Here is a 26,191-nt window from a genome sequence, read left to right as displayed (position 1 = left end):
CCTATAGAATCCCTTCATATCATTAAAGATTTTAACTTGCCTTGGTTAGCATCACTATGTCAACGTATAACTTATAATATAAGTCCCTTCTTTACATACCACTTTTGTTTTGGAGGTTGTAGATTCTTGTTGAGTCGTTTCTAGTGGTGTGATAATTATATAGATGGGATTTTCTCTTATCGTTTCCCTTATAGATCGGGCCATTTTGATATTTTTTGGTATTCATTGGCCTGGTAACGTTTTTTCCTTCTTTCCTTGTATATAGATATGCTTGTATTTACAAACATATATATATACTTTTTTAGTTTTAATATTACGATACTGTTTATTATATCTTTTCTTTTCTTTACTCCCCTTTATCTTCTATTCCATCCTGTGGGGTGTGGAGAGAGGAAGGATTAAACACTTTACTATATAGTAGCTGGATTGCAAAGAAAAAATAGAAGGGTCTCTTCGAGATTTCTGTTACGATTCATTGTATTTAACAATCTTAGCTTTAGAAATGACATATTTTATGGAGGATGTCCTCAGTCATTTATTTATTTTTGGTCTTTGTAATAGTTGTTTATGTAAAAGAAGGTCATTAAGGTCATTATGGAAAATAGAAATAAACTACAATTATTTTTAAGTTCCCCATCGGATAGATCACCCTGCGGGTTATTTTCTTAAGTGATGGGTGTTAGTAATTATTTGATATTATTTTCATTTTTATTATCGTTATTATTTTTATATTTAACTTTATATATATTTTTTATAAGCTGGCCGTTCTCTTTGGAGCTTAGGATCTCCCTCCCCGCATCCCAGTCTGTGACTGGGTGTTATGAATATGCGGAACGAATAGGGACTTTGTCTTCCCATATTCTCAGATACCTGGCCCGCCCATCAGGATTTGATTGGGTGTTGGATATGGGGGACGACCAATAAGGTGTCTATTAGTTCGTGTATTCTTCTATTTAACGTGCAGCACGTAGTAGCGTGACAGCGCCGCTGAAGACGTCAATGATGAAACGCGTTCGACGGAGTTACGCTTACTACGTCATTTCCGGGTCGCCTACGGTGGTTGGAACGCAGTTGGAGCGCACGCTGCGTATCCACCGAACGGTACACGTGGTTTATTTGGAATTCGCGCTATAAGGGCTCTATCCCTAGGGGACTTACAAATATTAGAGTTATCTAACTAAACAGGATTAATCCCGGGACATCGCCCTGGAGCGATTGTTATATTCGATACTGTTTTTTTGTTTTGCCTGGGACAGAGAGCCATTAACGTGTTTTCCAGAGTTTGATTCTATTACATATTTTTTATCTTGTTTTTTCTGGACTGCTACCGGAGAATTGGATCAATAATCTATGGAGTCTATGTAAAGTAGATCTCTTGGTGGATTGTGTTTCCACATTTTTTTATTATATGAAATTTGTTTTTTGTTTTTGTATTTTTTGTGGAAATAAATTGTTTTTATACGGATTACACTATGGAGACTATAATTTCTTTCCTATGAGGATATAATTGGAATCTCCTTCTGGATACGAATGATCACAAAATACACGGGTCAAGGAGCTGGATATCGTCAGATTTGGTTTAAAGGTGAATTACCCCTGCAGGGGTGCATTCTTCTGGTGAGTGGGGTACCTTGTGGGGGAGCACGGAAGTCACTTTGAAGATTGCACAAGAAGCACTAAAGTCACTTTATGAACATTTCATGTTGGATTTGCACCACTGAAGATTTTTTGGATAATTGGACACTATACCTTCACTTTTATTGTTATTGTTATTTTTATTAATTTTATTTTTATTTTTATATTTTGAGGGTCATTATTATATATTATATATTTTTTATTTATATATATATATATATATATATATATATATATATATATATATATATATATATATATATATATATATATATATATATATATATATATATTTTTTTTTTTTTTTTTCACAGGTGTATTTTTTAGTACATATATATTGTTTAGGCCTTGTGATTTTGGGTACGAGCTGTGTTATATAATTCGTTTTTTCACTTGCACTTTTTTATGCACTTTTATATATATAGATTCTTTTAATAGAATTTGTATTTTCATACTCATTTTCACATATATTAATTGAGTTGTATTTTCACAAACATTATCTTAGTTGATAGAATGTTGGTATAATTACACTTTAGCACTGATGCGACTTTAAGGTAAAGTCGCACCAAGCACTATCTTTCGTTATTTAGTTTTTTTCTACAGGATTTATGTAGGGTTTTTTTCAGGATTAGATTGAGTCTTCAAAATAAGGTTATTAACAATCACACTTACCACGGCCGTGTATGAGTCGCATTAGGTAACCTGTGCGTCTGCATACGATTCTGGCAGAAGCTGTTTTTGTGTTTTTTATGTTCTTTCTTGGTTTGGACTGAAATGAGTGGGTTCTAAAGGATTTATTGCCTTCCGTAAGGAGTAATTATCTTTATTTAGTTGTAATTGGATATATGAAAACTATTAGGTGTGAAATAGGTCAGTCTTATTGGATTTGCTGGCATTTTTTGACTTTTTCCTCTAAAAATACATCCTTCTCAGTATTGAGAATAAACATCTGTTCATGCTAAATAGGTAGCGCCAGTTACCCCGGCTGTTAATTTGTATTTATTGACCAGACATATGTTGACCTGCCATGCAGCTCGTTGGCAAGCGTACCTCAAAGACCCACACCAAAGAACAAAGCGGACATCTCCTTGCTTCTCATCAGGTGGCATCTCCAACCCCACTAGACCTTCAGTCCTCTCTGAAACCTGCTCTGAGAGGAATGAAGGTGTAGAATTAGGTGTGTCACAGCCAAGTGCTTCCGGGCACTCTGCTAGCAGTACACCCATGTCCGATTATAGCAGGCAAATGTCCCTGCCCCAGCTGCTGGACCGGCGAAAGAAGTTCACTCCCAGCCATCCACATGCCCAGCGGTTGAATGCTAGCTTGGCTAAATTGCTAGCACTTCAACTGCTGCCTTTTCAGTTGGTAGACTCGGCCCCCTTCCGTGAGTTTGTACAATGTGCGGTTCCTCAGTGGCAGGTCCCCAAACGCCACTTTTTCTCACGGAAGGCGATTCTGGCTCTCTACCGGCATGTGGAAGGCAATGTCCTTGCCTCGCTGGACAGGGCGGTCAGTGGTAAGGTGCATATTACCGCTGACTCATGGTCCAGCAGGCATGGATAGGGATGTTACCTGTCTTTCACGGCCCATTGGGTCACTCTCCTGGCAGCTGGGAAGGATGCAGGACAAGGTGCAGTAGTGTTGGAGGTTGTTCCGCCACCACGCCTCCAAAATGCTACTATTGGTTGTTACACACCTCTCTCCTCCACCCCCTCCTCTTCTTCTTCCTCCATGGCCTCTTCCAGTGCTGTCCTCAGAACCAGCGGTGCTCCGTAGGCGTTCCAGGGGCTACGCAAGTACGCAGGCAAAACGATGCCATGCCGTGCTTGCGCTGGTTTGTTTGGGGGACAGGAGCCACACTGGGGCGGATGTTTTGTCAGCTCTGCAGGGGCAGGCCGAGAGGTGGTTGACGCCACGCCAGCTTAAGCGAGGAATGGTGGTTTGCGACAATGGCACCAACCTCCTCTCCGCCCTCCGACAGGGACAACTGACCCATGTGCCCTGTGTAGCTCACGTCCTTAACCTGGTGGTGCAGCGGTTCTTGGGCAGGTACCCGGGCTTACAGGATGTCCTGAAGAAGGCCAGGAAAGTCTGTGTGCATTTCCACCGATCATTTAATGCCTGTGCTCGGCTGGCTGAGCTCCAAAAGGAGTTGAACCTGCCCAAGAACCGCCTTATATGTGACATGCCCACCAGGTGGAACTCAACGTTGGCCATGCTGCAATGGCTGCACATGCAGCAGAGGGCCAACAATGAGTACCTGTGCGACTACGGCACCAGGACAGGGTCAGGGGAGCTCGGTTTTTTCTCACCACGCCAGTGGGGCATGATCAGGGATCCATGCACTGTCCCGTCACCGTTTGAGGAGGCCACAAGGATGGTGAGCAGTGACAGTGCATGCATCAGTGACACTGTACCTCTTGTCCACCTCTTGGAGCATACGCTGCGTGGAATAATGGACAGGGAACTTGAGGCAGAACAGAGGCAGGAAGAGGAGGACTTCCTTTCCTCTCAAGGCCCCCTTTATCCAGACAGTGTTCCTGCTGTGCCACCCATCACACAGGAAGAGGATGAGGAGGAGGAAGAGGAGGAGGAGGATGATTGTGTCAGCATGGAGGTGGAAGCTGGCACTCAGCATCAGCAGCAGTCTTGTAGGGATGATTTACAGTCCCAAGAAACCCATGGACTTGTACGTGGCTGGGAGGAGGTAGCTGCGGATCATGTTGTCCTTAGTGACCCAGAGGACTCTGGACCGAATGCCTCAGCTAACCTACGCTGCATGGCCTCCCTGATCCTGCAAAGCCTGCGGAAGGATCCTCATATTCTTCGGATCAAGGAGAGGGACCATTACTGGCTGGCCACTCTCCTTGATCCACGGTACAAGGGTAAGGTTGCCGACCTTATCTTGCCATCGCAGAGGGAGCAGAGGATGAGACATCTCCGGGAGGCCTTGCAGAAAGGTATGTGCAACGCATTTCCAGAGACTGGGGGGTTACAAACTCCTGGTCCTGGACAATGTGTTGCTGAGGCATCGGTCAGAAGGAGCGGTGGAGAAGGTGGCCGTCTGACTGATGCTTTCAGACAATTTTTTAGTCTGCAGCCCCAAGGTATGATCGGTTCCAGCAACCATCGCCAGCGTCTGATTTACATGGTGCAGGAATACCTAGGGGCAAGGTCAGACTTGGACACCTTTTCCCACCGAAAATCCTCTGGCTTACTTGGTCTTGAGGATGGATCACTGGCCAGAGCTGGCACAGTATGCAATTGAGCTACTGGCCTGTCCTGCATCCAGCGTTTTTTCGGAACGCACCTTCAGTGCTGCTGGTGGCTTTGCTACCGATCACAGGGTGCGCCTGTCCACCGAATCAGTTGATTGACTGACCTTCATCAAGATGAATCAGTCTTGGATAACCCACAGCTACCAAGCACCTGAAGCTGATGTAACCGAATAATTTTTTTTTAAATATCACATCCCTTCAAGACTGCCTATGCTGATGCTGAGTGACTGTCCTGCTATGTTGATTGTCTATCCTCTTCCTCCTCTGCTGATATGTTGGAAGAACATTTCTGGTTCTAGGTGATGCCATCAGCCCAATTTTTCTGCCCCTGTTTAACAGGGGCGTTTAATTACAATTTTTAATGCAATGCTTTGCAGCAGGGCTAATTACTGCAATAAAACTAGAGTATATGGGAGAGATTGCAGTGTCGTGGCACCAGCACCAGTGCCTAAGGCCCAATTTTTCTGCCCTTGTTTAACAGGGGCATTTAAGTACAATTTTTGATGCAATGCTTTGCAGCAGGGCTAATTCCTGCAATAAAACTAGAGTATATGGGAGAGGTTGCAGTGTCGTGGCACCAGCACCAGTGCCTAAGGCCCAATTTTTCTGCCCCTGTTTAACAGGCACATGTAATTACAATTCTTGATATAATATTTCACAGGAGGGCCCCTTCCTGTGCCCACCCAGAGTAACTGTGAGGACGTATAGTGTTGTGGCACCAGCACCACAACCACCAAAGGTCAATTTTTCTACCACTGTTCAACAATGGCATGTAATTACATTTCTTGATATAATCGTTCACAGCAGGGCGCTCCAGCGCCCACCAAGAGTCACTTTGAGGGCTTACAATGTTGTGGCAAAACCAACACCTTGTTCCGCCATTTCTGCAGAGCATATAGGGAAGGCCCCTACTTTCAAACATCCAACTTACAAACATCTCCTACTTGCAAACGGAAGGAGACAACAGCAAGTGAGATGAAAAAGGATGGACGACAAAACAAATTATACAGGGGTGATAACCCTTCCCTATGTTTTCCAAAAATCTTAAAAATTGTTTTTTTGACTGGAGCTACACTTTAAAAATGTACCAGTTGAAAATTACAAACAGATTCAACTTAACACAACAAACCTACACAGTCCCTGTCTTGTTTGCACCGCCTGTATACTACTGTTCTGAGTATATAGGGCCTGGGGGCCACACGCATTTCCTTTTTTTAATATGGGTACGGGGCTCCCCTTAATATGCGTACAAGACCCAAAGGGGCTGGAAATGGACAGGGAGGGCTACCCATGCCATTTTTCTCAATGATTTTCAACCATATTGCAGGAACCAGATATAACATTAAAACCGCAAGCAGTTTTAAATGATGTTATTTCCGTTTAATGTCATTTTGTGCAGGGACTGTTCTAAACACGGGAAACACGTGGCACTTCACAGGCATACTACAGACACCCCCAGGCACGATATTTAAAGGAATATTTCACTTTTTTTTTCACTTTAATCGTCATTAAAATCAGTGCTCCCGCCAAAACGGCTATTTTTAAAAACATTTTAGGCATTGACCCATGTCCCCTGGGGCAGGAGCCAGGTCCCCAAACCCTTTTTAGAACAGCATCTTGCATATTAGCCATTAAAATTAGCACTTTTAATTTCGAACGTTCGAGTCCCATAGACTTCAATGGGGTTCTAAAGTTCGTATGAATTTGGGGTCCGTTCGAAAGTTCTGGTGCAAACCGAACCGGGGGGTGTTCGGCTCATCCCTACTAATGAGTAAGCAAAATCATTTAGATGATGTTCACAAAGCTTTGGCAGTGAAGGGATTTTAAGTCCTAATCGGTCTTGATCAGCTGATAAGAGCACGTTTAGGTCTCTGCTTATAATCAAGTACATTGTAGGGCATGCAGAAAGTTTTAGTAGGATATTATGATGGGTTGCATTAGGGGTGCAGACATTACAGAGCATAACAAAGGAAGTACCCCATGTGCCATGTAATATTAAATATTGACCATTTTTTGTCTGCTATAGATGACGTGTGTTTGAAAGGCTAAGAATGATTTAATAGTATAATAACCCTTACGTTTTCTATTGAAGTTCATTTATATTTTCCAAGCCCTGATTTGTGGAGTGCATGACTAATAGTTGTCCTGTGGACAGATTCTCCCACCTGAGCTGTGGATGTTTGCAGCTACTCCAGAGTTATCATGGGCCTCTTGGCTGCTTCTCTGAGTAATGCTCTCCTTGCCCGGTCTGTCAGTTTAGGTGCACTGCCATGTCTTGGTAGGTTTGCAGTTGTGCCATACTCTTTCCATTTTCAGATGATGGATTGAACAGTGCTCCATGAGATGTTCAAAGCTTGGGATACTTTTTTTATAACCTAACCCTGCTTTAAACCTCTCCACAACTTGATCCCTGAACTGTCTGGTGTGTTCATTGGCGTTCATGATGCTGTTTGTTCACAAAGGATCTCTAACAAACCTCCGAGGACTTCACAGAACAGCTGTATTTATAATGAGATTAAATTACACACAGGTGGACTCTATTTACTAATTAGTTGACTTTTGAAGGCAAGTGGTTCCACTAGATTTTAGTTATGGGAGGCAAAGTAAATGGGGATAAATACAAATGCACACCACACTTTTCACATATGTATTTGTACAAACATTTGAAAACCATTTATCATTTTGCTTTCACTTCACAATTATGTGCCACTTTGTGTTGGTCTATCACATAAAATCCCAATAAAATACAATTTTCCTTTTTGGTTGTAACATGACAAAATGTGGAAAATGTAAAGGTATATGAATACTTTTTCAATGTACTGTAGTTAATATTATCATACACATGCCATTAGTCAGTTTTTATTGTTATTAAAATGTCTTCATTGGTAACCATTCCATTCTCATGTTTTATTTCAATAGTTGTTCATTGAACATATACACAATCTTTAGGAACAAGCCACTGAACTGATGAGATAATGGGGTTGATTTACTAAAGATAATAGTCTGTGCACTGCAAATTAACCCCCAAGTGTACCCAAGTGCAGTTGCTGTAGATCTGAGGGGAACATGCAAGAAAAAAAGCTGCATTTTTGCTTGCACATGATTGGATTATAGAAATCAGCAGAGCTTCCCCTCATTTCAAAGCTTCACCTCAGATCTAGAGCAACTGTAACCTGCAGTGCACTTGAAGTGCACTTCTAGTGCACAGTATATTTGCCTTCCGTAAATCAACCTTAGTCTCTAAATAGTGTATTATTATGCTCTTGGAGCTGGAGCTGCAGGGGAAAGGCGGAAGCATTGACAAAGGATGGGTCATAGCAGGCATATGGATGACATCACCGCACCAAGAAATTACCAGCCGTTGTCTAGCACTCTCTTTTCTCCTGTAGCCAGTGCTGATTAACACAGGGGAGATCATGTGACTGGACCAGTAGTGGCATAGGTTAGTCAGAATAGGTGTTAAGAGGGAGAGAAGGCATTTTTAAGATTAGTTAGATACTATACTGTATATGTTGGATTTCTACCTTAAACAGATTGATTTACAATTTCTATGTACAGTTTCATTATATTTGCATATATAATATAAGAGTCAGGCTTATACAGTTTTAAAAATAAATACATCAGTTCTATCATATGAATTTTAGAAGTCTATTTCTCATCTTTATAAATATATTTTCATGTCAAAAAGTTAGTGTGAAGAAATAAATAATATATTACCATATGTTTTAGGTTCTAGGCAATTAGCATTTGTTTTATTTTTTTTTACCCTTTGTCAAACTGGAGTTTGGATCTTTGCCAGTGTGAGTTAATACCACTGAATCCAAACCTAATTTAAGGTATGGTACAACAGCTGCTTCTGCCTAAAGCAGCATGTTGTTCAGCTAACCTAAAGGTGAAAAGTTAGAGACAAAGCAAAAAGCAAATTAACATATTGTGCAGGTGATGGATTTACTTCTCTACAGTGCACTACATTGTGCTGGAGGCATATGTAGCTTCAAACAGAATTGTTAAAACTGACCTCATGCTTGACAAGATTCAGGATGGCAAAAAAATAGCAGTGTGAAAATCTATCTATCCAATTTTTTTTCTATCTATCTATCTATCTATCTATCTATCTATCTATCTATCTATCTATCTATCTATCTATCTATCTATCTCACTATAAAAGTATCAACACATGATTTATGTTTTTATATATTTATAAAGTGGACAGTTTTCAGAAAAGTAATAACCTCAAAATGTACTATTGTATACAAATATCTAACTGAATGTACAGGTTCAGCAAACTTTACTAAAATATGAGTGCTGTACCTGAACCCCATTGATATCAATGGCAGCTGAATGTTAAAAAACGAGTAATGGAAAATTGCTATGCTAATAGGCAGTTCCCTTGGGAACTTGTACCAATCCAAAAATGTAAAAATTTATGTTTATTGGAGAGCAGATGTTTAAAAAGAAAAATGATCAGTCCCACTTAATCCTGCCTCTGCCCTACTACAAATTGGTGTGTAGAGGCTCTCACCTGGCTCTAGATTAGTGATGGCATACCTATGGCATGAGTGCCACAGCTGGCACACAGAGTCATCTCTGTGGGCATGCGAGAGAGTCCAGGTTTGCGGCGGTGAGTGCGGCAGCAAGCAGCAGCAAGGTGGGGGAATCTATGTGCATGAGTAAGTGGGCATTCCCTTGGCCTCTGCAGGGAAGTTTATAGGCCTGAGAGTACGTGAGGGAGAAAAGAGCTTCACCGCCTCTTTGACCCGTGAGCAGCGGGCACAGTATCCTCTGTACATTCTGGAGCCTAGAATTGTCAAACCTCCTCTTCAACAGTCAGGCCCAAAGAACAGGCTGACTGGTTGCCCGGAAGACGAGGACAGGTGGGAGGCACAGGCTGCGAGGGAGCCGCTGGACTGAACAGAGCAGAGAGCTCCCCCGGATCAAGTACGGAGACTGGCATGGAAGGTACTGGGCACGATCACATACTGACTACCTGCAAAGACTGGGACAGGGCAACAGAGCAGGGACGGCAGATAGTGACAGAGCTAGTGGTCTCTCTCTCATCTCCCCCCCTCACTCTCCTCTCAGCCCCCCTTTCTCTGTGTCCTCCGCCCACTCTTGCTAATTGCAGTGTTGACACTTGAAATTAATGTGTTGGTGTTGTGTTGCAGTTTGGGCACTCAGGCTCAAAAAGGTTTTCCAAATTTGATGCACACCATGGAATATTTAGTCTGTCATGGTTTAAGAAGGAGACACCAAGCAGGTTTTATTCAACTAGTCAAATTTGGTGTTTTATATGTAACTGATTGCTGCCTCACCCATGGTGTGATAGTAAGTTACTTTAGCAGTGTTTTAGTGTGGAGTAATCATCTATGCTTAAGGCATTGAAGGCTACAATGTCTTAACAGTTGTTACTTTATGCAAGATGTGTCTATAAAACAATACTACTGGAAAAGACACAGTGTTTCTGCCCACTTTTGCAGTCCTAAGAAGAGGAATTTGAAGTGAGCATTGGAAAGATGAAGTGTGGGGGCAAGATAGGAAGTTAAGCTGTACACGTCAGTTTCAACTTTGACATGTTCAGCTTTTTGAACAGGACCCACACCATCCAATTTTTCATGAAAAAAGCCCCCAAAATATTGTAATGAGTACAGTATATGCATAAACTTTAAACACTTTGCCTGGAGTGCATTTTTAACAGTACACACAGTATGACAATTGATATTTGTGGTCTTTTATAAACGTTTTGTTCTATGTGTAGGGTCGCGTACATTTGTATATTATTTACATAAATGCTATTACTGTTTGGTTCACTGTGGCATTTGAGGTGTTTTTCTAGCAGCTAAAGTGCATGTAGGGCCATTACCAACCAGTGGTCCAGCCTGAGCATCCAATAGTTAATGAATGTGATCAGTAAAACCGTTTGGGTTTAATTTACTAAAACCAGAGAGTCCAAAATATGGTGCAGCTTTGCACTGTAGCCAATCTGCTTCTAACTTCAGCTTATTCAATTAAGCTTCAACAAAAAAAAAAAAACCTGAAAGCTGATTGGTTTCTATGCAGAGTTGGACCAGATTTTGCAGGCTCTAATTCTAGTAAATAAACCCCAGTGCACCTCAAAAAAAGAGCACTTTAACTCCTAAATTCTTAAAAAGCAGCTTCTCAGTCAAACATTCACTTCACTGCACTGAAGGCCCTCTCTGACATGATATGTGCAACAGGGAAGGCTAATACCAAAATAACCCGTAGGGCCACCTCCAACCAGTGGTCTTGTATGTACAGACATGTGATCTGAAAAACAGTATGTTAATATCCTCCTCTAAAACATTGATCTTAGTGCACAAAGCCAGACCCACGAAGATATGGTTTGATTAGTTTGATGTGAAAAAAATTGAGTGGCCAGGACAGACCTCTATCCTCAAACCTATTGAACACTTTTGAAATGAAGTGGAACACCAACTGTAAGCCAAGTCTTTATGTCTACCTTACAAAAGCTCTTTGAACTAAAATTAGAGTGGAGCCTATTACATTTGCAAGAAAGGAAAGGGAAAAAATCCATTAATGCATAAGGGTTTTGAATTGGATGCTTAACAAGCTTACATAGGTTTTGATGGTAGGCATCCACAAAATTATGGCAATATAATGTATGCAATAATTCATATGAAAATTGTATAATTATCCCTTGCAGTCAGTAAAGGCTTACACAGAGCATCTGTTGTACATATATTAGCGTTAAGTAGCAAACAACCCCCTTCTCTAGACAGAAACATTGTTGGGCCTACTGGACATGTATTAGACAAGTGCAGAATGGAAAAATGTGTTTTGTTTCGTTTTGTATAGATTTTTTATGTTACTAATTTTGTTTCATTATGGAATTAATTTAGTTTGGTATCAGAATTAATTTAGTTTCATTTAGTTTCATTAAAATTCATTTTCTGTCAGCAGCCTTCCCCACTGACAGATCAATGTAAAGACAAGAATGCCGGCAATAGAAAAATGTAAAAATAAATGGGATGGGGCCCCCCAAGTCCATACCAGGCCCCTTGGGTCTGATATGGATTATAAGGGGAATTTATTAAAATAACAGTGTGGTGTCCCCCCAAAATACATACCAGACCCTTATCTGAGCATGCAGCATGGCAGGTCAGGAAAGGGGGGGCAATCGCCTCCTGAAACATACCAGGCCACATGCCCTCAACACGGGGGGGCATGTTGTTGGGGACAAGGGCCTCATCCCCACAACCGTGGCCGGTTGTTGCGGGGGTCTGCAGGCAGGGGGCTTATTGGAATCTGGAAGCCTCTTTAACAAAGGGCCCCCAGATCCCACCCCCCCCATGTGAATGTGTATTGGATACATGGTACCCCTATTCATTCATCAAAAAAGTGTACAAAACGTAATAAAAATAAGAGACAAGTTTTTGACAATTCCTTTATTAAAAAATTTAAAAATAATGTCCCTCAATGTAAATCAATCAAATCAATCAATCACACCGCCCGCCGAACCAAAAAACAAAACAAAATGCTCCTGCCTCCTGGGAGGCCTCCTGTCGAATGCTTGCTCTGTGCTTCAACATTTCCTATGTACTGTAGGTATGGGGCGGAACCATTGGGTGGGGTTATGGACTGATAAATGCTGGGTCTGCGAGGGAAGAAGGAATGGGATCACTGAGTGATGTACATCAAAAATATAGGAAATATCGAAGTGCAGAGCAGGCATTCAGTGGGAGGTCTCCCAGGAGGCGGGATTGTTTTCTATTTTAAAAAAAATTTCGGGATGGTGGGCAGCACAATATATTTACAACGAGGGACACCATTTTTTTATTTTTTGATAAAGGATTTGTCAACAACTTGTCTCTTGTATTTATTACTTTTTGACTATTTTTGGTGAATAGATAGGGGTATGGACAGGGTGGGGGACCCCACACTATTTTTTCCAATATTCTTCTATTGCCAGGCAATGTCGGCATTCTTTTCTTTACATTCATCTGTTAGTGGGGAAGCTCGCTGACAGATGATGACTCATGGTTGTTAAGGACGAGGACGGTTGGTTTCCCAGCCGCTGCTTAACCAGGTATTCTTCATCTTCACACAAAATTCTAATTTGTTGATCATTTTTTGTTAGAAAAAGAGTAAAATAAAATAATTTTAATGGATTTCAATGAAATTCATTACCATTCATTACTATTTCATTCAGAGATTCGGATGCATCAGAATCTCTGAATAACCAAAAATTTGTCCAATATTGTATTCGGATTGAAACAAATTGCACATGTCTACTCAGTATACTTTGCAAACTAAATGTAATGAATACACTCCATAATATATATTTATTTGTAACATAAAGACATTACACAATCAATTTATACATTTCCTAACCCCAGTAATATTCACCAAAAAATTATAGTTTCTCGTTTAAAGAATATATTATTTTGTGTCCAGCAAGCTCTAATCTCAAAACTAATATTAAAAGGAATTTTTGAACTTCTTTTTGATATATTGCAATATTCAGCTTTGTGGGGAAGAACTAAACAAAACTATGTAATCAGAAAACAGTCAACATCTGGGTTTACTACAACAAAAAGTGTTTTGCACACGCATCTACAGTATTCTGAACCATACATCTATTTGGTTATTCAAATAATGTTATTCCTTTAACTAGTTATTAAAGTGGTTGTATGGTCAATTTTTTAACTTTTACCTACAGGAAAGCCTATAATAAGGCTTACCTGTAGGTAAAAAAAATATCTCCTAAACCTGTACGGTTTAGGAGATATTCCCCTCGGTATGCGCCGCTGACTGCAGCGGCGCATGCGCACAAGGGGGTTCTCGCCGTGAAAATCCGGCAGCGCTCGTCCGGCCGGACTGAAATCGCGGGAGTGACGATATCGTGGCTCCGGCCACTCACAGCGCCGGAGCCGCGATACCCGGAGGAGACGCCGAGGGAGCATGTCAGCTCCCTCGGCGTGGATCGGGCCAGATGTCGGGGCCTCGTTCTAAGGTAAGTATTTCATAATGAGCTAGTATGCGGTGCATACTAGCTCATTATGCCTTTTGCTTTGCAGGTTTAAAAAAAAATAAAAAAATTTGCGGGTTTACTACCGCTTTAATACAACACATAAAACATAGCTCTTTTTTTTTTTTTTGTTAGGGGAAACGGATTGGGGCCAACTTCAGAGGAAGAGGATTGCCTCTTTTGAGCAATTTTGGACAACCCAAAGGAAATCCAAACAAACATGGGAAGAATATATAAATCCCATAATGACCTTTGTAAATTGAAACTTGAGAGTTGAGATATCACAAGTCTATGGTATTAATCATGTGTGGAAAAATGTTAAATTGCAATGTCTGCGATCAAAATGTTAGATGTGTTCTGATTTGAGGAAGGGCGTGAGCGTGTGAGCCCGAAACTGAATACTTTTTGAACACTTTGTGAGATGTAACTTTACAAATCTTTGAATGAATAAACAAAGTTTTTAAGTGCAGCAATCCTTTGGACTTTTTCGCTGTATACTGTATGTATATATATATATATATATATATATATATATATATATATATATATATATATATACCATATTTATCTTAAAATCAGGGGAAAATCGTGCGTGTGTGTTATACGCCAATCCCCCGCCAATTGCGAACCTGTGGGTGGCTTTTGGCCACCTCTGACCATTCTCTCTGGCTTTTGCCTACCTTTGGCTGTTCTTGGCGGCTTTTGGCCGAGAGCGGCAGAAGGCGACCGAAAGGCAACGAGAACGTCCGAAGGCGGCCGAAAGCAGGACATCCAGCTCTGCATCTCGGTGGCGCCATTTTTAGATGGCAAAGCTGAAAAAGACACTGACAAGGCTGCATATGACCCTGACAAAGCTGCATGACAAGGCTGCAAATGACCCTGACAAGGCTACATGACAAGGCTGCAAATGACCCTGACAAGGCTACATGACAAGGCTGCAAATGACCCTGACAAGGCTGCAATACAAGGCTGCAAATGACCATGACAAGGCTGCATGACGAGGCTTCATGACAAGGCTGCAAATGACACAGACAAGGCTGCAAATGACACTGACAAGGCTGCAGATGGACACTGATAATGCTGCATTGATGGGCATTTAAATGTAAGTTTTTTTCTTTAAACTTCCCTCCTAAAAGTTTTTTTCCTTATAATTCCTTCCTAAACTTGGGGTGCATGTTATACACCGTCACGTGTTATACGCCGATAAATATATATACATATACACAGTATCTCACAAAAGTGAGTACACCTCTCACATTTTTGTAAGATGGTTTATTATATCTTTTTCATGTGACAACACCCACCTCCCTCTGCACCCACCTCCCTCTGCACCCACCTCCCTCTGCACCCACCTCACTCTGCACCCACCTCACTCTGCACCCACCTCACTCTGCACCCACCTCCCTCTGCACCCACCCCACTCTACACCCACCTCGCTCTGCACCCACCTCCCTCTGCACCCACCTCACTCTGCAACCACCTCACTCTGCACCCACCTCACTCTGCACCCACCTCCCTCTGCACCCACCCCACTCTGCACCCACCTCACTGTGAATCCAACTCACTCTGCCCCCACCCCACTCTTCACCAACCTCAGTCCTGCACTCTGCACTCACCTCACTCTGCACCCACCCCACTCTGCACCCACCTCAGTCCTGCACCCACCCCACTCTTGCAATCTGCACCCACCTCACTCTGCACCCACCTCAGTCTGGCACTCTGCACCCACCTCAGTCCTGCACTCTGCACCCGCCCCTCACTCTTGCACTCTGCACCTACCTCAGTCCTGCCATCTGCACCCACCTCACCCCTGCACTCTGCACATAGTGCACCCCTCAATGCTAGCGCAGTTTGGCCACACCCATAATTTGCACTGTAGTAACCTCTAGAAACTAATAAGTGAGCAATAATGATATGCAATAACCTCTAGAATCCAATTAGTGAGCAGTAATGATGTTCTGTAACCTCTAGCAACTAATCTGGGAGCTGTAATGGTGTGTTGTAATCTCTGGCAGCCAATCACAATCACTGCCTGATCTGCTGCCGTAAACTAATTTTGGGTCTAGCTGGGGGGGAGCCCAATTAAAATCTTTGCCCAGGGTCCAATCAATATTAAAGACAGCCCTGGGTGGGAGTGTCATGGTCTGGGACTGCATGAGTGCTCCTAGCATTGGTGAGTTACAGTTCATTGAGGGAACCATGAATGCCAACATGTACTGTGACATACTGAAGCATGATCCCCTCCCTTCAGAGATTAGGCCATGGGGCAGTATTCCAACATGATAATGACCCTAAATACACCTCAAAGATGACCACTGCCTTGCTAAAGAAGCTGAGGGTAAAGGTGATGGACTGGCCAAGTATTTTTCTCCGACCTAAACCCTATTGAGCATATGTGGGGGCATCCTCAAATGGAAGGTGGAGGAGTGCAAGGTCTCTAACATCCACCAGCTCTGTGATGTCGTCATGGAGGAGAGGAAGAGGACTTTAGTGGCTACCTGTTAAGCTCTGGTGAACTCTATGCCCAAGAGGGTTAAGGCAGTGCTGGAAAATAATGGTGGCCAGACAAAATATTGACATTTTGGGCTCAATTTGGACATTTTCACTTAGGGGTGTACTCACTTTTGTTGACTGTGGTTAAGAAATTAATGGTGTGTGAGTTATTTTGAGGGGGCAGGAAATTTACACTGTTATACAAGCTGTACACTCACTACTTAACATTGTAGCAAAGTGTTATGTCTTCAGTGTTGTCACATGAAAAGATATAATAAAATAATGTGAGGGGTGTAATTTTGTGAGATATATTATATTTATATTTTATATTTATTTTATTTTATACTTATTCATTTTTATATAATTTATGGAGTAGCATCAAGAAGAAATAGTTTTGAGGACATGCAATGGTGTTCATTTATGGTTGGTGAATATCTCTATTATTAAACCATTGATTGAACATTCTAACATCAAAAACTGTAATTACCTAATCGTATTAGATTATGTTCTTAGGTTTTTATAATAACTAAAAATTTATTTTTATCATAGATTTAATATAGACACATATCTATGTAAATAGGGATAGTGTTTTTATTTTTTATTTTTTTATAATATGTGACTCTTTACAATTAATAATATTTATTTATTTTACTTTTTAAAGCCTAACCGCTTTATCAAAAACATATTTATATACATATATATATATATATATATATATATATATATATATATATATATATATACACACACATATATATTACACACACTAATTCTTTTGACTTCTGGTTTATGGTATCTAACAGCCTAATGTAAGTATACAATCAAACATGTAAAGATGTATAAATATTCTCATTCTGTTTCCTTTTTCTCCTTTTTTTATTTTACATAACACTTTTAACATAATTGTAAAAAAACAATAAAATAACAATAAAGAAAAATGAAAGTTGAATGTTACTCTAAGGCCATTTCTGAGGCTTAATAGTCATTAGAATACATGAATCTGACATATGAAGCATTGGGATCCGGGAAAGCATTTCGTACTGCATTAACAGCACAAGATGGGACAACTCTCCGATTTCCCTTTCCGAAATAGCCATATATCCATGCAATAAATATTCCATAAGCTGTCTTCTTAAAAGTTAAAATTAATGAGAAAAAATTAAATTATTACAGTTACATAACACAAAATCACAATATAACGGAAATTTTACTTTTGTTAAAGCGAAGGTCTGCCACAGTTTTAAAAAATGTAAAAACCAGCAGCTACACATACTGCAGCTGTTGACTTTTAATATTAAGACACTTACCTGTCCTGGAGTCTAGCAATGTCATCACCCCATTGATGTTTACATCAGCTGTTGGGTGCTGACACCGCCATTGCAGATAAGAGAATCTGGCAGTGCAGCATTACAGTTTCACTCTGGGCCCCTGCTGCACATGCACAAAGCACTGCTGCACTCTCCTACTGGCCCGGCAGTGAGGGAAGGAGGAATGACCTGAGCTGCTGATGTAATGTGGCACAGACTCCCAGAAGTGGGGAAAGGATACATGTCAAAGAATACCACATCCACCCTGAAAGGTGCCAAATAAGGCCCCTGAGGGGTTGGGGGGTGGTGAATGAGTCAAATGAATGGCAGTTCCACTGTTGTGTGAAAATCAGCTTTAACTGGTTGTAGAAATAAACTTTCAATAGGCTTGTATGACAATAGTAATACAATATACCATTTATACATTTATATATAAATAATTTGGATGTTTAATCTATACCTGTTGTTGTTAGGATTGACAATGAGTGGACCCTAAAGATGCAGGGAGATGCTATGGACATTTTGTTTGTTTACACTATACGTTTGGAAACTTTCCGACTGTGTAATGCACTCAACACCCTCTGGTATGCTGCCAGACACCTTGTTAATTTCCTGGCAGTACAAAGATTCAACATTAGTCGCCATTGGAATGCATTTTCTGCACTTGCACCATTCCGTATTCCCAAGACGTTCTGTTTCACCTTCCTCTTGATTTTCTGTTGATTGCAGCGTGTAACTATTTGGTAATGGATTACATACATGACAATTCTGGATCGTTTTCTGGCTCTGGATATTGTGACCATAGTTCCTCAAGCAACATTTGTCTCTGTAGCATAAACCAACCAAAAAAATATTATTTACATATTTACCAATTATAGGTTAATAAAGAAAATACATTTTATTATGGTTTTTCATTTAATATTGATTATTGTTTGCCATTTTTTTTTATTTAGCACAGTTAGATTGCTTGTTATTTTTTATAATTTAAATAAAAAATAAGTTTGATAGTAATTCACCATGGTTAATTTTTTATTTCATTTTATAATTACACATGGTGTACTTCATGGTACATCAAGCTATTTGTAATAATGTTTACTCTCTCCTCCCACGTAGAGTTGCTAAAACTGCTGACAGATGGGGTTTCAACTTTAATCTGAGGCAGTATTGCATCATCCTTAAAAACAAATTACATTAAAAGATAATTTCTACCTTTCAAGAACATTGACAATTTTAAAAGTCATTATGGACACACACACATTTAGTGAATGCACTTGTCATGCCAACAGGGATGCCTTCATAAATTTCACCCCCTATCCCATGTCCTCCTCCTGCATTCTCATCTACCCCATACCTTAGATGCCTGCGTCAATAAAATGAGGGCTATTTAAATCAAACATCAGCGTAAGATTGACTATCTTGCTTCCTCAACCACACTTTACAGTCAACGTTGTCCACCCTTGGCACGAGAAATGGTCTATCCAAAAGGTTTTTCTCCCCCTCCTCCTTTACCCGCAACATGTCCATTGACAAAGCGCAACATGCTTCAAGCATGCACATTTGGGGACCAGCTGTGAAGTTACAAGGATCCAATTGGAGTTAAAGCTATGCTTATCTACCTTCCCCCAACACCCCCCCCGATGACACATTTTCCACCTTGCAGGGGATGGGGGGAGGGGGTACCTGTTTTTGACAGGTACACATTTCCACTTCCATCTGTCATGGCCATGGCGAGGTACGTCAAAAGTTACAACCCCCTCTCCTCCTTTCCCCCATAACATTCAGAGAGTGCAGCACGATTTACACATCCACTGTAGAGATCCGCCTGTGAATCCAAATGGATTTAATGCCAGTTTCCGAAACTAGTCATGGTGGCGGAAGCTACCAACAGCTGATCCGAAAATCCGCAGGGGTGCAGACATTGTGGGCTCCCTGGACAGGTAAGTGTCCATATATTAAAAGTCACCAGCTACTGTATTTGTAGCTGTGGACTTTAAATCTATTTTTTGGCACACACGGAAAATCACATTAAAAGAGAATTATGGTGTTTTTTTTTGCCCATTATACTTACTTAGGTGGAAGCAGCATGTGACTGATGTTGCATCTGTCCCCCGGTGCCTCTGCACTGAGAACGGAGCGATCCAACATCACTGGTGGGGATCGCTGAGAACCGAGTCAATCATAGAGCTGCTGCCTGTCAGTTATAGGCTCACCACTCTGCTCCTCCACTCTCACTGGAGCGCTAAGCTGTGGTGTGGAGCAGTTCACTGAGACAGCTATCACTCCAGGCACCAGGCACATCCAGACTTCCATAGTCAGGATGACGCCATGCCTGGACTGATCTATGTGATGTCAGCAGAGAGTGGACTTCACACCACACTCTGCTTAAAAAGTTTAAAAAGTTACTTACCATTATTTTTTTCAGTAAGATCTGTTATATATAAGAATAAAAAAAATTATTATTAGGTCACCACAAATGAAAATTACGTTAAATGAGAAAGAAAATTATATTTTGTATAGTTAGTAAAAGAAATTATATATGTACACACATACTATATGTATAATCATGCACGTATAATGAAACAAAATGTGTGTGTGGGTGTGTGTGTACCACACTCCCTATCCATGTGTCCCTGTCCCTATATGTACATGCAGGGTGACAGATGCATGGAATACAATGTGGGGTTGTTGTTTTTGTAAGCACGTGATTATAGCTAAGGGCTCTAATAGGCTTCAAGAAAGGGTGGCCATGGGGGGCAAAGAGCACTATGCTCAAAGTCTATACACTTGTGTGACATTAGTGAATTTATATTCGCTATTGTGTATTGTGACACCGATTCTCCTCCTGGTCAATCAGTGAAAAAGTGTCCTGAGACATGATTGGCCTGATGAAAAGAAAATACCAGGACTTGGGAGGAGATGCAGGGGTAAGCCACTGTAGCCGTGACATGGATGGGGTAAGTGCGGTACTGGCGGGCATTAAATGGGCGAGCAAAGTGGTGATCGAACGATAAGGTGGGTTGTTTGGGTGGGTGAGTTTGACAGGTTTTCGGCCCACTCCATCCCCCAGAAAATTTTTAAGCAAAAGCCACCAATGCACATAGATGACACTCAGTAAATATTTACTCAATTTTAACACAATTGTCTATATAACATAGAGAACGTTGTTCGTGCAAATTAAACAGTTTTTGAAACACTCCCACCATCCCATCTAACACCATAACACATGCCTCATTTTTCAACAGTATTATGCTCAGTTTGAACTTCATAAAGTTGTTGTCAATAAATCTAGATGCATGCTAATGATTTATGTTTCTATTAAACAAATATATTTCCCAGACCAATTTTTAGCTTTCAGCGCTCTCACACTTTGAATGCCAATTACTCAGTCATGCAACACTGTACCCAAACAAAATTTTTATCATTTTTTTTCATACAAATATAGCTTTCTTTTGGTGGTATTTAATCACCACAGTTTTTTTTATTTTTTGCTACATAAGTGAAAAAATAGCGAAAATTTTGAAAAAAAAACACTTTTTTTAGTTTCTATGATAACATTTTGCAAATAAGTCATTTTTGTTCATACATTTGGGCCAAAATGTATACTGCTACATCTCTTTGGTAAAAATAACCCAAATTAGGGGATATTATTTAGTCTCTTTGAAAGCAATAGAGTCTACAAGCTATGGTGCAAATCATTGAAAATGTATCACATCTGATCACACCTGATACACTGACAGTCTATATCATTTCTTGAGGCTCTGAAATGTCAGGAAAGTACAAATACCCCCCAAATGACCCCTTTTTGAAAAGTAGACAGTCCAAGGTATTTAGTAAGAGGCATGGTGAGTTTTTTTAAGTTGTAATTTTTTCCCACAACTCTTGGGAACAAGAAGAATTATTTTTTTGTTTTTTTACAAAATTGTCATAATAATAAGTTATTTCTCATAAACAGCATATGCATACTTCCAATTACACCCCAAAATACATTCTACACAGAGAGGTCCAACATGCAGGGAGCACCTAATTTCCTAACAGCCTATTACATTTGTGACGGCCCTGGAGCACCAGGACAATGGAATTACCCACAAAATGACCCCATTTTTGAAAGCAAACACCCCAACGTCTATTCTATGAGGCATAATGAGTCTTTTGAACAGTTCATTTTTTAACACAAGTCTTCGGAAAACGTGGAAAGAAAATGAAAACATATTTTTTTTTACACAAAGTGGTCACTTTATAAGATATTCCTAACTCAAAGCATGTACATAGCAAAAATGACACCCCAAAATACATTCTGCTACTCATCCTGAGTATGGCAATACCACATGTGTGTGACTTTTACACAGCCTGGCCACATACAAAGGCCCAACATGCAGGGAGGCGTTCTAGGAGCATAAATAACACCTCTAATTTTCTAACGACCTATTACATTTGTGAAGGCCCTGGAGCACCGGACAATGGAATTACCCACAAACTGACCCCATTTTGGAAAAAAAACACCCCAAAGTATATTCTATGAAGCATTATGAGTCTTAAGAATGGTTAATTTTTTTACACAAGTTTTCAGAAAACGTGGAAAGAAAATGAAAATCTTTTTTTTTTTTTTTTTTTACACAAAGTTGTCCATTTATAAGATATTTCTAACACATAGCATGTATATAGCAAAAATTACACCCCAAAACACATTCTGCTACTCCTCCTGAGTATGGCGATACCACATGTGTGAGACTTTTACACAGCCTGGCCATATACAGAGGTCCAACATTGAACTAGTACCTTCAGGCATTCTAGGAGCATAAATTACACATCTCATTTCATTCCTACCTATCACACTTTTGAAGGTCCTGGAACACCAGGACCATGGAATTACCCCCGAAATGACCCTATTTTGGAAAGCAAACACCTCAAAGTGTATTCTATGAGGTATGGGCTGCAAATAGGTACTTGGGTACTCTGATGGGCTGGAGACAGGTACTCCGTTACTCCAACGGGCTGGTGACAGGTACTTGAGTACTCCGATGGGCTGGTGACAGGTACTCAGGTACTCCAATGGACTGTGACAGGTATTCAGGTACTCAGATGAACTGTGGCAGGTACTCAGGTACTCAGATGAACTGTGACAGGTACTCAGATAGACTGTGACAGGTACTCGGGTACTCACTTGGGCTTTGACAGGTACTTGGGTACTCAGATGAACTGTGACAGGTACTCAGGTACTCAGATGAGCTGTGACAGGTACTCAGATACTCAGATGGGCTGTGACAGGTACTCAGGCATTCGGATACTCAGATAAACTGTGACAGGTACTTGGGCACTCAGATGAACTGTGACAGGTACTCAGATAGACTGTGACAGGTACTCAGGTACTCGGGTAATCAGTTGGGCTTGGACAGGTACTCGGGTACTCAAATGAACTGTGACAGGTACTCAGATGGACTGTGACAGGTACTCAGGTACTCAGATGGACTGTGACAGGTATTCGGGTACTCAGATGGACTGTGACAGGTACTCAGATGGACTGACGGGTACTCAGGTATTTGGGTACTCAGATGGGCTGTGACAGGTATGGGGGCTCAAATGGACTGGGACAGGTACTCGGGTACTCAGATGGGCTGGGACAGGTACTTGGGTACTCAGATGGGCTGGGACAGGTACTCAGATTAACTGTGACAGGTACTCGGGTACTCAGATGGGCTGTGACAGGTACTCAGGTACTCAAGTACTCAGGTACTCAGATGGGCTGTGACAGGTACTCAGGTACTCAGATGGACTGTGACAGGTACTCAGGTACTCGGGTACTCAGATGGGCTGGGGCAGGTACTCAGGTACTCGGGTACTCAGATGGGCTGTGACAGGTACTTGGGTACTCAGATACTCAGGTGGTGGCCACATAAAGAGGGATGTCTGGATGATGCAGTTTCCTTTAGGCCATGTCATGTTCACAATAAAACCATGTCCCTATTTTAGGTAAAGCCATATTTTGCTATAAATTGTTAGGTGTGCAGCAAATCCATGTCTATTCTGGTGCCCTGTCATTTTCTCTGAATATATTTGTTTAAATAACTTCAGAATGTGTTTGCAAATGTGTAATATTTATTTAATAATGTACTGGTTAAAATATCAGAAAACTATTGTCCCCCCATAGAATGGGGGAGGCAATAGGGGCGTTAATAGCAAAAGGTTTTTTTTTTGTTTTGTTTACCTTATTGCATTGAATGCATTAAGATAAAAAAAAAAAAAAATGTTGCCCATAGAATCTTTTTTAAGTTGACTACAGAAACATAAGCAGACATGGTTAAATATCATTTAGAAGCAACCAGCAAACTATTAAATATATGTTAAGATGTGCTAATTCTACTGGATATAGCTGTTAAAGGGGTAGCTTCAACTCACAGGAAAACCTGATATTGAAAGTTAGAACCATGGATTCTTTAATATGTATATTATAATCATGTGCTAGCTTATTGCCTTATGTTTATGCAGACTTTCAAAGTGGCCCGTGTACCCAATAAAAAAAGTGGAAACTTTTTACTGTAACTTTATCTTTTTACTATAAATCTGTATGAATAGTATTCCAATTATACTCAGTGAAAAACAGGTGGTATTCCATAGACACAACTGCATGTATAATTTTACAGCAGCAAGTAACATTTTATTACTTCTTTACCATATCTGTATCTGCATGTTCCTGGGCTTTGTTCTCTATTCAAGCATAGAGCAAGGTGCATTGATTTTCTACTTGACAGTACCCAAGTAACATCTTCAATACTTTCTGACACACTGGTCCACAATAAGCATGTAGAAAGTGAAGCCACAACACTTGCTCCTCAGATCTCTAGTAATTAACTTGTTGGATCAGTAGGACAGCTATGCAAGTAGAATTTTAGTGAAGGATCAGAAATAGTAAAATACATACAGTATTTCCCTTAGTACAATTTTACTTTATAATTCCACCAATGCATTGAAGGAAAAAAATGACTAATAACAAAAACACGGGTTATACTTACCATTCCTGACATACAATACATAAACACAGAAAAGTATTTTTTTTTATTGAAAAGAGAGATATCTTTTTTTTTTTTAGATTAGTTTTAGAACAGATGTACCGATAATAATGATTCATGACTACTTTTAACTTACAGACAAAACACGGTTCCACTGACTTGGCTAATTATCTTATGAGCCATATGATCTTAATTTCTGTTAATATTTGACTCCTGCAATGTAAGAGGAGTGGGGAAAATGTTAGGTCCAGCTGCTTCAATGTCTTTTGAATGTCAAAAAGCCATCCAAATGCATGAGAAATTGTTTTAATGAGGGAAGTTAGCTATTAATTAGATCTGTGTTTTCCTGTGGGTAGATCTGTAAATGACACCAACTGTGTTATAACTAAACGACAGCATGTTTCAGTGGTTTTGGATTCAAAGTTATACTAAATCTATTCAATGGTATCAATATGTAATATAAACTACTGTCAATGCACTTACAGGTTTTACTCTACAATGCAGATAACTATGGCCATCTGGACAAAATGAAGTGCTCACACTAATTTAAACAAGGTTTAAATTATTTTAAATAAGTAGCTACTTCAGACACATTTGCCTTGATATTGTCCAATATATTTTAATTAAAATCTGTATCTACACATGGCTTTTTATGTTCAGGAAAACAATGGCTGAGAATGCAGACACTTAAATTAGGCAAAATTAATCAAAAACAGTGAAAGGTATAACATGCTAGATTTAATTAATAGAAGGAATTCTGGGAGTATTTAAGCAAGTTATTTGTGTTAATAAGCAAAATAATCCCATAAATATGTAGTTAATCACATAATAAAATTTACAGTCCTAATTAATGAATCTTATACTAAATTCTTCACAATTTAGGTAATAGTCATTAGGTTGCTGTAAAAGTAGTGTTATTTAAGTGAACAAAGAATGTATTTATCACTTTTTAAGCAGCTGAGCATATGAAGTAGAGGACAGTTTGCTTTATGTTAATTAAAAAAAAAAAAAAAAAAATTGACCCATTTCCAGTTCTTTCTGGGGTCAGACAAGGCTGCCCTCTCTCACCTCTGCTTTTTGTTTGCTTTATAGAGCTCTTCACCCAAAGCATCAGACAGAACCCAGAGATCAGAGGGATGACTGTACCAGGACAGGACAGACGGGAGGTCAAGTGTTCACTCTACATGGATGATGTGATGGCATTCTGTACGCTCCATCGACACACTCGCCCAGACCTGTGAGGACTTCGACAAAGCTTCAAGGGCAAAGGTCAACTGTGGAAAGTCAGAAGTCATGCTCTTCAGAAAGTGGTTCCTGCCTTCTTCTGCACCCATTCCTTTCAGCGTAAAAATGGACTTCATCAAAATTTTTGGGGTTGAGGGTGCAACCCTGAAGTTCTGGGAAGAGAGACTGATCAAAATGTGTCAGGGGTTTGGACTTTGGAGCCCCAGAGAACTCACTATTGAA

This window comes from Lithobates pipiens, unplaced genomic scaffold (genome assembly GCF_037356315.1).
Source record: "Lithobates pipiens isolate NorthernLeopardFrog02 unplaced genomic scaffold, aLitPip1_a1.2 Scaffold_13, whole genome shotgun sequence".
Classification (NCBI taxonomy): domain Eukaryota; kingdom Metazoa; phylum Chordata; class Amphibia; order Anura; family Ranidae; genus Lithobates; species Lithobates pipiens.
This window is presented reverse-complemented; position numbering follows the sequence as displayed.